General features: G+C 37.7%; 1 long non-coding RNA gene across 1 annotated transcript; it reads left to right on the top strand.

The window, feature by feature from the left end:
* Positions 1-3,251: 3,251 nt before the first annotated feature.
* On the top strand, positions 3,252-12,879 carry LOC129523814 (uncharacterized). Its single transcript, XR_008667452.2, has 4 exons — positions 3,252-3,435; positions 5,419-5,560; positions 6,474-6,580; positions 11,139-12,879. It is a non-coding gene; the product is annotated as an uncharacterized lncRNA (long non-coding RNA).
* Positions 12,880-13,080: the final 201 nt, after the last annotated feature.

The following is a 13,080-nucleotide window of genomic DNA, read 5'->3' as shown; positions in this document are numbered from 1 at the left end:
TCTCCGCAAGGAATCAAATTCCCAAAGTAGGACCAGGTAGCAAGAGCTATAGAAGCTGTGGGCAACATGTTAAGGGATCAGAAAGAAGGATAAAGCATCCCAATGGGATTTGTTGAACCCTTTTTGTAAGATTTAACTGGAGCACAAACAAGGAAGGACAGTTCTTACCAAGAAGCAATCCCTGTTCTTTAATTTCTAGTGATTTTGAATGCAAGGGGCGTGTGAGGTGAAGTGAGGATGACCATAATCCCTGAGGTCTGTGACTATTACTATTTTCTCTGTCTTCTGAGAATGAAGAAATGAAAATGAACTGACCCTATTTTATAATTTCCGGAAATCCAGCTGAGACAATCCAATGGTGTCTTTGTGCTTTAAATTTTTCTTTTAGTCTTTTACCTAAATCCATTCTTATACTTAAATATAAAGGAGGCAGGATGTAATTTGCTAAATTAAAGTTTTTTTAATGTTTATGACTGCCAACTAAGAAAGTAAAAAAACCTATTATTTTAACCTTGAGAGAGCTCACCTGTAGCAGGTTTTAATGTGCTTTTCCCCATCAGACCTGTTCAGTAAGAGGCTTGTTGGTGATTGGTGTTCAGATTGTGTCCTCATATACTGAAAAGATGCTGCTTCCTCATATTGATGCCCAAGGGCATCTAATGCCTAGAGAGAAACAATCACTGTGACCCATATGTTGTTCACGGTCCAATTTATTAAATATATAAACTCATAAATTACATCTCTTCTTTTTCTATTTCTAATTTTATAAATATAAAAGCCTTCTATATGTCTTATAATTTTTTTGCCTCAAATTCTATTTTATCTGAAAAAGATGTATTTTGTTTGATAATAGCAATGCTGAACTTGGTTTACTAACACTTAGACTAATTTGCATTTATGTTCATTTTAGAGATTTGTTCAATAAATCACTTTTCTTCTACTGTACTTTTCTAGTTTTGTTATCATTGTTATACTAGCCCTATAAAGCAAGCTGGATTGCTGTATTTCTTTTGTCTATTCTCAATAAGTTTTACATAGTATGAAAATTAGCTGTTCCTTAAGGACCGGTAAAATTTGTCTTTAAAACTATATGGCATGATGTTCTTTGATTAGAAGAAAATTCTGGTAACCAATTCAATTTTTTGAACATTAAGGTTTTGGATTTTCTACTTCTACATAAGGAAGTTTAAGTAATATTTTCCAAATATTTTTTATTTTTCCATAAGTCATTTGGGTACAGGTGGTATTTGGTTACATGAGTAAGTTTTTTAGTGATCTGTGAGATTTTGGTGCACCCATCACCTGAGAAGTATACACTGCGCCTTATTTGTAGTCTTTCACCCCTCGTCCCCATCCCTCTCTTTCCTCCTAGTCCCCAAAGTCCATTGTATTATTCTTATGCCTTTGCATCCTCATATCTTAGCTCCCATATATCAGTGAGAACATAAAATATTTAGTTTTCCATTCCTGAGTTACCTCAATCAGATTAATAGTCTCCAATTTCATCCAAGTCACTGCAAATGCCATTAATTCATTTCTTTTTATGGCTGAGTAGTATTCTATTTTATATGCACACACACACACACACACACACACACACAAACACACACACACACAGTTTCTTGATCCACTCGTTGATTGATGGGCATTTGTATTGGTTCCACGATTTTGCAATTGCAAACTATGTTGCTGTAAACATGCATATGCAAGTATCTTTTACATATAATGACCTCTTTTCCTCTGGGCAGATACCCAGTAGTGGGATTGCTGGATCAAATGGTAGTTCTACTTTTAGTTCTTTAAGGAATCTCCACACTTGTTTTCCATAGTGGCTGTACTAGTTTACATTCACAGCAGTGTAGAAGTGTTCCTTGGTCACTGCATCCATGCCAACATCTACTGTTTTTTGAGTTTTTGATTATAGCCAGTCTTGCAGGAGTAAGGTGGTATCACATTGTGGTTTTGATTTGCAGTTCCCTGATCATTAGTGATGTTGAGGATTTTTTCACGTTTGTTGGCAATTTGTATGTCTTCTTTTGAGACTTGTCTATTCATGTTCTTATCCCACTTTTTGATGGAATTGTGTGTTTTTTCTTACTGATTTGTTTGAGTTTGTTGTAGATTCTGAATATTTGTCCTCTGTCAGATGTATAGATTGTGAAGATTTTCTCCCACTCTGTGGGTTGTCTGTTTACTCTGCTGTTTCTTTTGCCATGCAAAAGCTCTTTAGTTTAATTAAGTCCAAATATTTATCTTTGTTTTTATTGCATTTACTTTTGGGTTCTTGGTCATGAAATCTTTGCCTAAGATAATGTCTAGAAGGATTGTCCAATGTTTTCTTCTAGAATTTTTATAGTTTCAGGTCTTAGATTTAAGTTCTTAATCTATCTTGTGTTGATTTTTTGTATAAGTGATGAGTATCCAGTTTCATTATACTACGTGTGGCTAGCCAATTATCCCAGCACCATTTGTTGAAAAGGGTGTCCTTTCCCCACTTTATGTTTTTGTTTGCTTGGTTGAAGATCAGTTGACTGTAAGCATTTGGGTTTATTTCTGGGTTCTCTATTCTGTTCCACTGGTCTATGTGCCCATTTTTATACCAGTACCATGCTGTTTTGGTGACTAAGGCCTTATAATATAGTTTGAAATCAGGTAGTGTGATGGCTTCAGATTTATTCTTTTTGCTTAGTCTTGCTTTGGCTATGTGGACTCTTTTTTGGTTCCATATGAACTTTATAATTTTTTTTTCTAATTCTGTGAAAAATGATGGTGGTATTTTCATGGGAATTGCATTGAATTTGTAGATTGCTTTTGGCAGGATGGTGATTTTCACAATATTGTTTCTACCCATCCATGAACATGGGATGTGTTTCATTTGTTTGTGTCATCTATGATTTCTTTCAGCAGTATTTTGTAATTTTCCTTGTAAAGGTCTTTTGCCTCCTTGGTTACGTATATTCCTAAGTATTTTATTTTATTTTTTGCAGCTATTGTAAAAGGGGCTGAGCTTTTCATCTGATTCTCCGTTTGGTCACTGTTGGTCTATAGAAGAGCTACTGATTTGTGTTCATTAATCTTGTATCCAAAGAGAATTTGCTGAATTCTTTCATCAGTTCAAGGAGCTTTCTGGAGGAGTCTTTAGGGTTTTCAAGGTAAACGATCATATAGTCAGCAAACCATGACAGTTTGACTTCCTCTTTATCAATTTGGATGCCCTTTATTTCTTTCTCTTGTCTGATTGCTCTGGCTAGGACTTCCGGTACTATGTTGAAGAGGGGTGGTGAGAGTGACAGACCAATAACAAGCAGCAAGGTTGAAATGGTAATTTAAAAATTATCAACAAGAAAAAGTCCAGGACCAGATGGATTCACAGCAGAATTCTACTAGACATTCAAAGAAGAATTAGTACGCATCCTTTTGACACTATTCCACAAGGTAAAGAAGGAAGGAACCCTCCCTAATTCATTCTATGAAGCCAGCATCATCCTAATACCCAAACTAGGAAAGGACATAACCAAAAAAGAAAACTACAGACCGAGATCCTTGATGAACATAGATGCTAAAATCCTTAACAAAATACTAGCTAAACGAATACAACAACATATCAATAAGATAATCCACCATGATTAAGTGGGTTTCATATCAGGGATGCAGGGACAGTTTAACATATGCAAGTCAATAAATGTGATACACCAGATAAACAGAATTAAAAACAAAAATCACATGATCTCAATAGATGCAGAAAAAGCATATGACAAATCCAGCATCCCTTTATGATTAAAACTGTCAGCAAAATTGGCATACAAGGGACATACCTTAATGTAAAAAAGGCCATCTATGACAAACCCACAGCCAACATAATACTGAATGGGAAAAAGTTGAAAGCATTCCCTCTGAGAACTGGAATATCTTCAAATCTTTTAAATTTATTGAAATAAGTTTTGCTTATAACATTCTATTGTCATTTAAAAAATCTACATCTTGTTTTTATAACTCTTTGTACCTAATATTCTATATACACATCTTTTCCCCTTTTTTCTGATCAGTCTATTTTATTAGTATTTTTTGAAAAAGGAACTAAGATTCTATTTTAATAATGTTCATCATTCTTTATTTTTCCAATAACGTTTGCTCTTATATAAATTATATACTATTTTTATTTTAATTGTTGGTCATTGTATATTTCTGAGTTGAATATTTAACTTATTATAAATCTTACTTTTAAAATAAATGTAATTTTAGCTGTAAATTTATTTTCCCCCACCATTTTAGCCATACATTTTAAGTCTGACATTTAGAACTTTCATTATGGTTGACTTCATCTTCAAAGGACAAATTATGAAGAAGTGCATTTTTAGGTTTCCAAATATTTTTGTTACATTTCTGTTGTTAATTTTACATTTATTATCACTTGTGGTAAGAGAATGAATCCTTGTGATATTGATTCTTTGAAAATATGAGGGGTTTTTTTGTTTTGTATATATTCACTTTTTGCAATTGTTATATTGACTTTAATGTATATGCTTTATTTTAGGGAATGTAGGAACCTTTATATATCTGTTTGATCAAGTGTGTAAATTTTTTGTAGTTTTTATTTCCAATTTTTGTCAGGATTATCTATTATTTTCTGAGAGCATTTTTCTAATTCCCCCACTAAGAAGTTGAGTTGGTAATCTTTTCAGTGTAATTCTATTTTTTTTCCTATTTCTACATTAAGGTTATATTGTTGTATATACACATTTATGATTGTTACATATTCTTGATAGAGTTTTTTATGGAGTACTCTTCATACCAATTAGTGCATTTGCCTGATATAAACATGAGTGCAAACATCCAGCTTGTATTTATATTGCCGCATCAACTTATTAAATATTTGCATAGGCTGTGTTCTTCATTCTCATATTCCCAGACTTTCTTTGTGATTGTGTTTTAGCTAGTCTTACAAATAATATATAACTGTATTTTATGGGCTTAAAAATATGAAATACAATACAATATGAAAATGGGAAAATATCAGTTTTCTCTCAATGTAAATATTGAGATATTTGGGCTTTCTATTATTTGTGTTTTGTGTTTAGCATCCTGTTACTTAGCTTTTATATTTGTTCTCTCCCTCTGCTAGTTTAATAAAGAGGTGGTATAAGATTGTCAACTCTGGCTCCCACTTTTTTGGCTCATCATCATTTTGCCTTTGCTTGGCAGTCAATTCCTAAATTTCTTTGGCATGTTCATTCAGCATACAAGTAATGCATACACCAAACTATAATAACTAGATTGCTTTGCAACACACCAGATAAAAAATATTTTATGTTAATGCTGTTTGTAAACTCCCATACATGGCCAGATTTTTTTAAATAATTACTTGAATAATTGTCCCGAATTTCTAAATGTTTTTCTAACTTGTTTTTGAACCAGCAGGAATCCACCAGGAAAACAAAGCACTCTGGTACTTCAACGGAGAATTTAGATAAATACGTGGTTAAATGAACATTGAAGAAGGAAAGCAGCAACAAAGAAGCTCTCAGACGAACAGACAGGACAGAGTCAGGAAAGAACAGAGGTTAGAGTGATTACAATTTACAGATTCAGAGGAGAGACGGTGTGGGAACTTCAACCTCTGAGGAGAAAGTGCCCCCCACAAACCCCACTAAAACTATGGCCCCAGGTTGGGAGTGATGAGGCTGATTCTGGGAACTGCCCAAGTGAAGAGTTGAGGTAACACCAAAAAGAGCAGCAAGCACACAGGTAGGAGGAGCAAGTTCCTTTTCTCCTCTCAACGCTCCCAGTTTCCTCTAGCGCCCCCTATTGGTGGAACCTAAATGGAAGACATCCGGGCAAAAAGGCAAAGGTAATTTGGGGACTTTCAGCTACCACTAAGCATAGAGTGGAAGGATGAGTTTGGAGCAGAAAGACAGTAACTTAGGAATTAGTACAGTATCCCCCTTTGGCAGCTTGGCATTTATAAACGCACTTTTATATACATTTAAACATCTAAACAATTACAACTTTATGATTTAGTTAGGTATGATGCAACTAGCCTTTCCACATACTAAGATGTCTCTACCTTTTAACTGACACAAACTCGTAATATTCACTGTATCCACCTCTAGAGGACTCATAGTATGCACTTCTGGCTGATGTTATTATAGACCTTCTATACAGGAGGTGTTTTTCACCATCTACTAATTTCTGGATCATATCACTTTCTGAGGCAGCACTTTAATTTGCTCACTAAGATCATGCCTCTTTCACTCGAATTGCTCTTTGATTACCCGTTACCTTTTCAGTTCCACCAATGACAAAAACATCTCTTTTTAAAAACAAAAACTTTAAGAACCATTACCATGGGCACCACTTTTTTTCCTCTTTTGTATTTACCGAATCCTTCTTCTAAGATATTAAGCTTTCTCGTAAGGAAGTTTCTCCCTTTGTCTAGCTTACTAATTTTCTTTTATATCATTTTATTCTTCCAGTGCTCTTATAATGGTGCTCTAAAGCTGCTTTGAATTTCCAAACCACTTTAATTGCACTTTGAGTATCTAAGCAAACCTGATCTCCAGATACAGACAGAGCTTTCCAGGTATATGTTTTTAAAATTGCCTTCTTATTCTCTGGGTTTACAGTAATTTCTATTGGTCATTTCCTTCATTAAACAAAATAAGGGATATATCTTCTCGGGAGTTACTTTGACTGATTTTACACGTATATTAATAAAATATTCCATATTTTCCTGTGTAATCTATAATTTGGATATCTTACATTGAAGGGACAACTATGTCATTAAAAAATTCTGAGCCCTCAGTGATGGAGTAGGAGTGAAGCATTCTAAGCCTGTGAGCAAATTGTGTGAATTCAAGGTCAGTATCTCCATAGCTCACTCCAAGAATGCAGAATGGAATTTAGGCCAGCCAGTCTGGTGTTACCCACTGTGGTACCAGAAATTTAAAGGTGCAGTGTCACCAGTGCATAAAGATACTCTAATGCCTTGAACTTTAAACTTCCCAACCTTTAAGATTTCTTAAACAACTAAAAACAAAACTATTATTCAATCCAGCAATCCCAATACTGGGTATCTACCTGAAAGAAAATAAATTAATGTATCAAAAAGATTACTGCATTCATGTTTATCACAGCACTATTCACAATAGCAAAGATGTGGTACCAACATGTAAATTGGTGCAGCAGAGAGTGGGACGCTGCTATAAGGATCCCCAAAAATGTGGAAGTGACTTTGGAATTGGGTAACAGGCAGAGGTTGCAACAGTTTGAATAGCTCAGAAGACAGAATAATGTGGGTGTTTTCATCGGTTCTTACACTGCTAATAAAAACATACCTGAGATTGGGTAATTTATAAAGGAAAGAGGTTTAATGGATCACAGTTCCACATGGCTGGGGAGGCCTCACAATCATGGCAGAAAGTGAAGGAAGAGCAAAGGCATATCTTACATGGTGGCTGGCAAGAGAGCAAGAGAGTGTGCAGGGGAAACCCCCATGTATAAAACCATCAGATCTCCTGAGACTTACTCACTACCATGAGAACACTATGGGGGAAACCGCCCCATGATTCAATTATCTCCACCTGCCACCATTCTTGACATGTGGGGATTATTACAATTCAAGGTGAGACTTGGGTGGGGACACAGCCAAACCCTATTATTCTGCCCCAGCCCCTCCCAAATCTCATGTCTTCACATTTCAAAACCAATCATGCCTTTCTAACAGTCCCCCAAAGTCTTATTTCAGCATTAATTCAAAGGTCCATGGTCCAAAGTCTCATCTGAGACAAGGTAAATCCCTTCTGCCTATGAGCCTGTAAAATCAAAAGCGAGTTAGTTACTTCCTAGATACAATGGGGGTACAGGCATTGGGTAAATTCACCCATTCCAAATGGGAGAAATTGGCCAAAACAAAGGGGCTACAAGCCCCATGCAAGTCCAAACTCTAGCAGCGTATCGGGTAATCTGCCCCCGATAGTCACGTAGGTTCTTTTCTATTTTCCCTAAGCATCAGCTGGGTTGAGAAATAAAGGGACAGAGTACAAAAGAGAGAAATTTTAAAGCTGGGCATCCGGGGGAGACATCACATGTCGGTAGGTTCCGTGATGCCCCTTGAGCCGTAAAACCAGCAAGTTTTTATTAGTGATTTTCAAAAGAGGAGGGAGTGTATGAATAGGGTGTGGGTCATAGAGATCACATGCTTCACAAGGTAATAGAATATCACAAGGCAAATGGAGGCAGGGTGAGATCACAGGACCACAGGACCAGGGCGATATTAAAATTGCTAATGAAGTTTTGGGCATGCATTGTCATTGATAACATCTTATCAGGAGACAGGGTTTGAGAGCAGACAACCGGTCTGACCAAAATTTATTAGGCGGGAATTTCCTCATCCTAATAAGCCTGGGAGTGTATGGGAGACTGGGGCTTATTTCTTCCCTACAGTTTTGACCATAGAAGATGGCCGCACCCAAGGGGGCCATTTTAGAGGCCTACCCTCAGGGACACATTCTCTTTCTCAGGGATGTTCCTTGCTGAGAAAAAGAATTCAGTGATATTTCTCCCATTTGCTTTTGGAAGAAGAGAAATATGGCTCTGTTCTGCCCGGCTCTCCGGTGGTCAGAATTTAATGTTATCTCTGTTGTTCCCTGAACATTGCTGGTATCCTGTTCTTTTTTCAAGGTGCCCAGATTTCATATTGTTCAAACACACATGCTCTACAAACAAATTTTGCAGTTAACACAATCATCACAGGGTCCTGAGGCGATATACATCCTCCTTAGTTTACGAGATGACAGGATTAAGAGATTAAAGTAAAGACAGGCATAGGAAATCACAAGGGTATTGATTGTGTAAGTGATAAGTGTCCATGAAATCTTCACAATTTATGTTCAGAGATTGCAGTAAAGACAGGCATAAGAAATTACAAAAGTATTAATTTTGGAGAACTAATAAATGTCCATGAAATCTTCACAATTTATGTTCTTTTGAGATGGCTTCAGCAGGTCCCTCTGTTTGGTGTTCCTGACTTCCCCCAACAGCAGGACAGTCAAATCTTAAAGCTCTGAAATGATTTCCTTTGACTCTATGTCTCATATCCAGGTCACATTGATGCAAGGGGTGGGTTCCCATGGTCTCAGATAGCTCTGACCCTGTGGTTTTGCAGGGTACAGCCCCTCTCCTGGGTGCATTCATGTGCTGGCATTGAGTGTCTGTGGCTTTTCCAGGCACATGGTGCAAGCTCTCTGTGGATCTACCATTCTGGGTTCTGGAGGAACTTCAGTAGGCAGTGCCCCAATGAGGCCTCTGTATTAGGGCTTGAACCCCACATTTCCCTTCCACACTGCCTTAGCAGAGGTTCTCCATGAGGGATCTGCCCCTGCAGCACACCTCTGCCTGGACATCCAGACATTTCCATACATCCTCTGAAATCTAGGTGGATGTTCTCAAACCTCAGTTCTTGACTTCTGTGCACCCACAGGCTCAACACTATATGTAAGCCACCAAAGCTTGGAGCTTATACCCTCTGAAGCAATGGCTTGAACTCTGTGTATGCCCCTTTTAGCCATGGTTGGGAAGTGGGACACCAAGTCCCAAGACTGAGGAAAGCAGCAAGGCCCTGGGCCTGGCCCAGGAAACTTTTTTTTTTTCTCCTAGGCCTCTGGGATTATGATGGTAGTGGCTGCCATTAAGACCTCTCACTGCCCTGGAGACATTTTCCCCATTGTCTTGGTGATTAACATTTGGTTCCTTGTTACTTATGGAAATTTCTGCAGTGGGCTTGAGTTTCTCACCAGAAAAATGGGTTTTCCTTTTCTATTGGATTGTCATACTGCAAATTTTCTGAACTTTTATGCTCTCTTTCCCTTTTAAACATAAGTTCCAATTCCAAACCATATCCTTGTGAATACATAAAACTGAATGCTTTTAACAGCACCCACATCACATCTTAAATGCTTTGCTGCTTAGAAATTTCTTCTGCCAGATACCCTAAATCATCACTCTCAAGTTCAGAGTTCCACAGATCTCTAGGGCAGGGGCAAAATGCCACCAGTCTCTTTGATAAAGCATAGCGAGAGTCACCTTTAGTCCAGTCCCCAACAAGTGCCTCATCTCTGAGAGCTTGCACCATGTGCCTGGGAAAGTCACAGACACTCAAAGCCTCCATGAAAACAGCTAAGTTGTGGGGCTGTACCCTGCAAAGCCACAGGCGCAGAGCTTCCTAAGGCCATGGGAGCCCATCTCTTGCATGAGTGTGACCTGGATGTGAGACATGGAGTCAAAGAAAATAATTTTGGAACTTTAAGGTTTAATGACTGCCGTATTGGAATTCAGACTTGCATGGGACCTGTAGCCCCTTTGTTTTGGCCCATTTCTCCCATTTGGAATGAGTGTATTTACCCAATCCATGTACCTTCATTGTATCTAGGAAGTATTAATAACTAACTTGCTTTTGATTTTTATAGGCTCATAGGCAGAAGAGACTTGCCTTGTTTTAGATGAGACTTTGGACTTGGACTTTTGGGTTAGTGATAGAATAAGCTAAGACTTTGGGGGACTATTGGAAAGGCCCAACTGGTTTTGAAATGTGAGGACATGAGATTTGGAAGGAGCCAAGTGTGAAGTGATATGGTTTGGCTGTGTCCCCACCCAAATCTCATCATGAATTGTAGTTCCCATAATCCCCTCTGTCGTGGGAGGGACCTGGTGGGAGGTAATTGAATCATGGGGGTGGTTACCCCCATGCTGCTGTTCTCATAATAGTGAGTGAATTCTTACGAGATCTGATTTTTATTTATTTTATTCTATTTTTTTATTTTTGAGACAGTCTCTCTCTGTCACCCAGGCTGGAGTGCAGTGGTGCAATCTCGGCTCACTGCAACCTCCACCTCCTGGGTTCAAGTGATTCTTCTGCCTCAGCCTCCCAAGTAGCTGGGACTACAAGCACGTGCCACCATGCCCAGTAATTTTTGTATTTTAGAAGAGATGGGGTTTCACCATATTGGCCAGGCTTGTCTTGAACTCTTGACCTCGTGATCCACCCACCTCAGCCTCCCAAAGTGCTGGGATTACAGGTGTGAGCCACCATGCCAGGCTGATCTGATGGTTTTTTAAAAGGCTTTCCCTGCTTTGCTTGGCAGTTCTTCCAGCCACCGTGTGAAGAAGGATGTGTTTGCTTCCACTTCTGCCATGATTGTAAGTTTCCTGAGGCCTCCTCAGCCATGCTGAACTGTGAGTCAACTAAACCCTGTTTTAAAAATAAATTGCCCAGTCTCAGGTATGTCTTTATTAGCAGCATGAGAACAGACTAATACAACATGTGTCCATCAATAAATGAAAGTATAAAAAAAGTATTATACATATATAATGGAATACTATTCAGCCATTAGAAAACTATGAAATCATGTATTTTACAACAAGATGGATGAAACTAGAGGTCATTATCTTAAGTGAAACAAGCCAGGCACAGAAAGACAAATATTGCATGTTCTCACTCATAAATGTGTGAAGATTATGGGAGTCAGGCAGCAGGTCGGGATAGCCACTGAGCTGACCAGTGACTCATGTGGCTGTAATCACTAGGACAACAGCCTTGTATCTGGCTGAAAGGCTGGTGAAGCCACTGAGGAGTGGATGACAGACGTATTGGCTGCTACAACTGCAGCAGCGGTGGGGGGCTCAAAGATGGCAAATGTGATCTACTTTTGAATTTTTAACACACACTAAATTATAAATTTTTCTAAAGCAATCTACAATTATTCAGCATTTTCACCTTTCTAGTCAAGTCAAGAGCTTTACCATGATTTAATTATTCATTGGTATTATTTACATCAACCTGTTATGGCTGCTAAGAGCTCTTACTATTTCATATAAAAAGCTATTTTGTTTACATTCAACAATTACATTTACTATTATTCTTTATCAATTCATATGCTTCGCATGTATCCTATACACTTTTATTCTGTTTTCATCTTTTTTTCTATCCAATATATTTATTAATAATTCTGTTGAAGACCTAAGGGAGGTAATTTTCCTTAGACTTTGTTTGAAAACATTTTCATTTTTCTCTTTTTCTTGAATTATAGTTTAACTGTGTGTGAAATTGTAGAGTAACAGTTTTCCTAATCCTTTTGAATATTCTCTTTTGGCATCTGTTTTGCTGAGGGGAAGTCCACTATTATTTGTTATTCTTTTGTAGCTATTATTTTATTCTCTGAAGGTTTTATTATTTTATTTTCCTCCTTAATGTTCTGTGCTTTCATTATGATATGTCTAGATATGAATTTATTTTTATTCATGTGGCTTGATATTCAGAGTATCTTTTGTTCTGAGAATTCATGTGTTTAGCCATCAGGAAAAAAATTTCAGCAATAATGTCCTATCCTATTTTCATCATTATTTTTATATCCTTATAAGATAAATAGATATTATATCTGAGTCTAGATTCTATGTGCTTTTTATTCCATTTTCTTAAAAAATAGTCTCTGTTGCATTTTGGGAAAATTATGCATTCCATGTTCTATTTCACATTTTTTCCCCTAATGTACTCCATCTAGAATTTATCCTGTTAGTTGAATTTTTTTCATATTTAAGAAGAGTTGGCCGGGCGCGGTGGCTCACGCCTGTAATCCCAGCACTTTGGGAGGCCGAGGTGGGTGGATCACGAGGTCAGCAGATCGAGACCATCCTGGCTAACACAGTGAAACCCCGTCTCTACTAAAAATGCAAAAAATTAGCCGGGCATGGTGGCAGACACCTGTAGTCCCAGCTACTCGGGAGGCTGAGGCAGGAGAATGGCATGAAACCAGGAGGCGGAGCTTGCAGTGAGCCGAGATTGTGCCACTGCACTCCAGCCTGGGCGACAGAGGGAGACTCTGTCTCAAAAAAAACAAAAAAACAAAAAAAACCCACAAAAACAAACAAACAAAAAAAACAAGAGTTAGTCCTTATTTCAGGGAATGCGTGTTTTATTTCTAAGCTCTGTAATTGTTATCTTTTGGGATCCATCTGTTATTTTCTAATTATTTTCCGTCTTAATCCCTGGCCATCTAAAATAGTTGGCATATCTTTAAGAAATCTTTT

This window comes from Gorilla gorilla, chromosome 6, assembly GCF_029281585.2.
Source record: "Gorilla gorilla gorilla isolate KB3781 chromosome 6, NHGRI_mGorGor1-v2.1_pri, whole genome shotgun sequence".
Taxonomy (NCBI): domain Eukaryota; kingdom Metazoa; phylum Chordata; class Mammalia; order Primates; family Hominidae; genus Gorilla; species Gorilla gorilla.
This window is presented reverse-complemented; position numbering and strand designations above follow the sequence as displayed.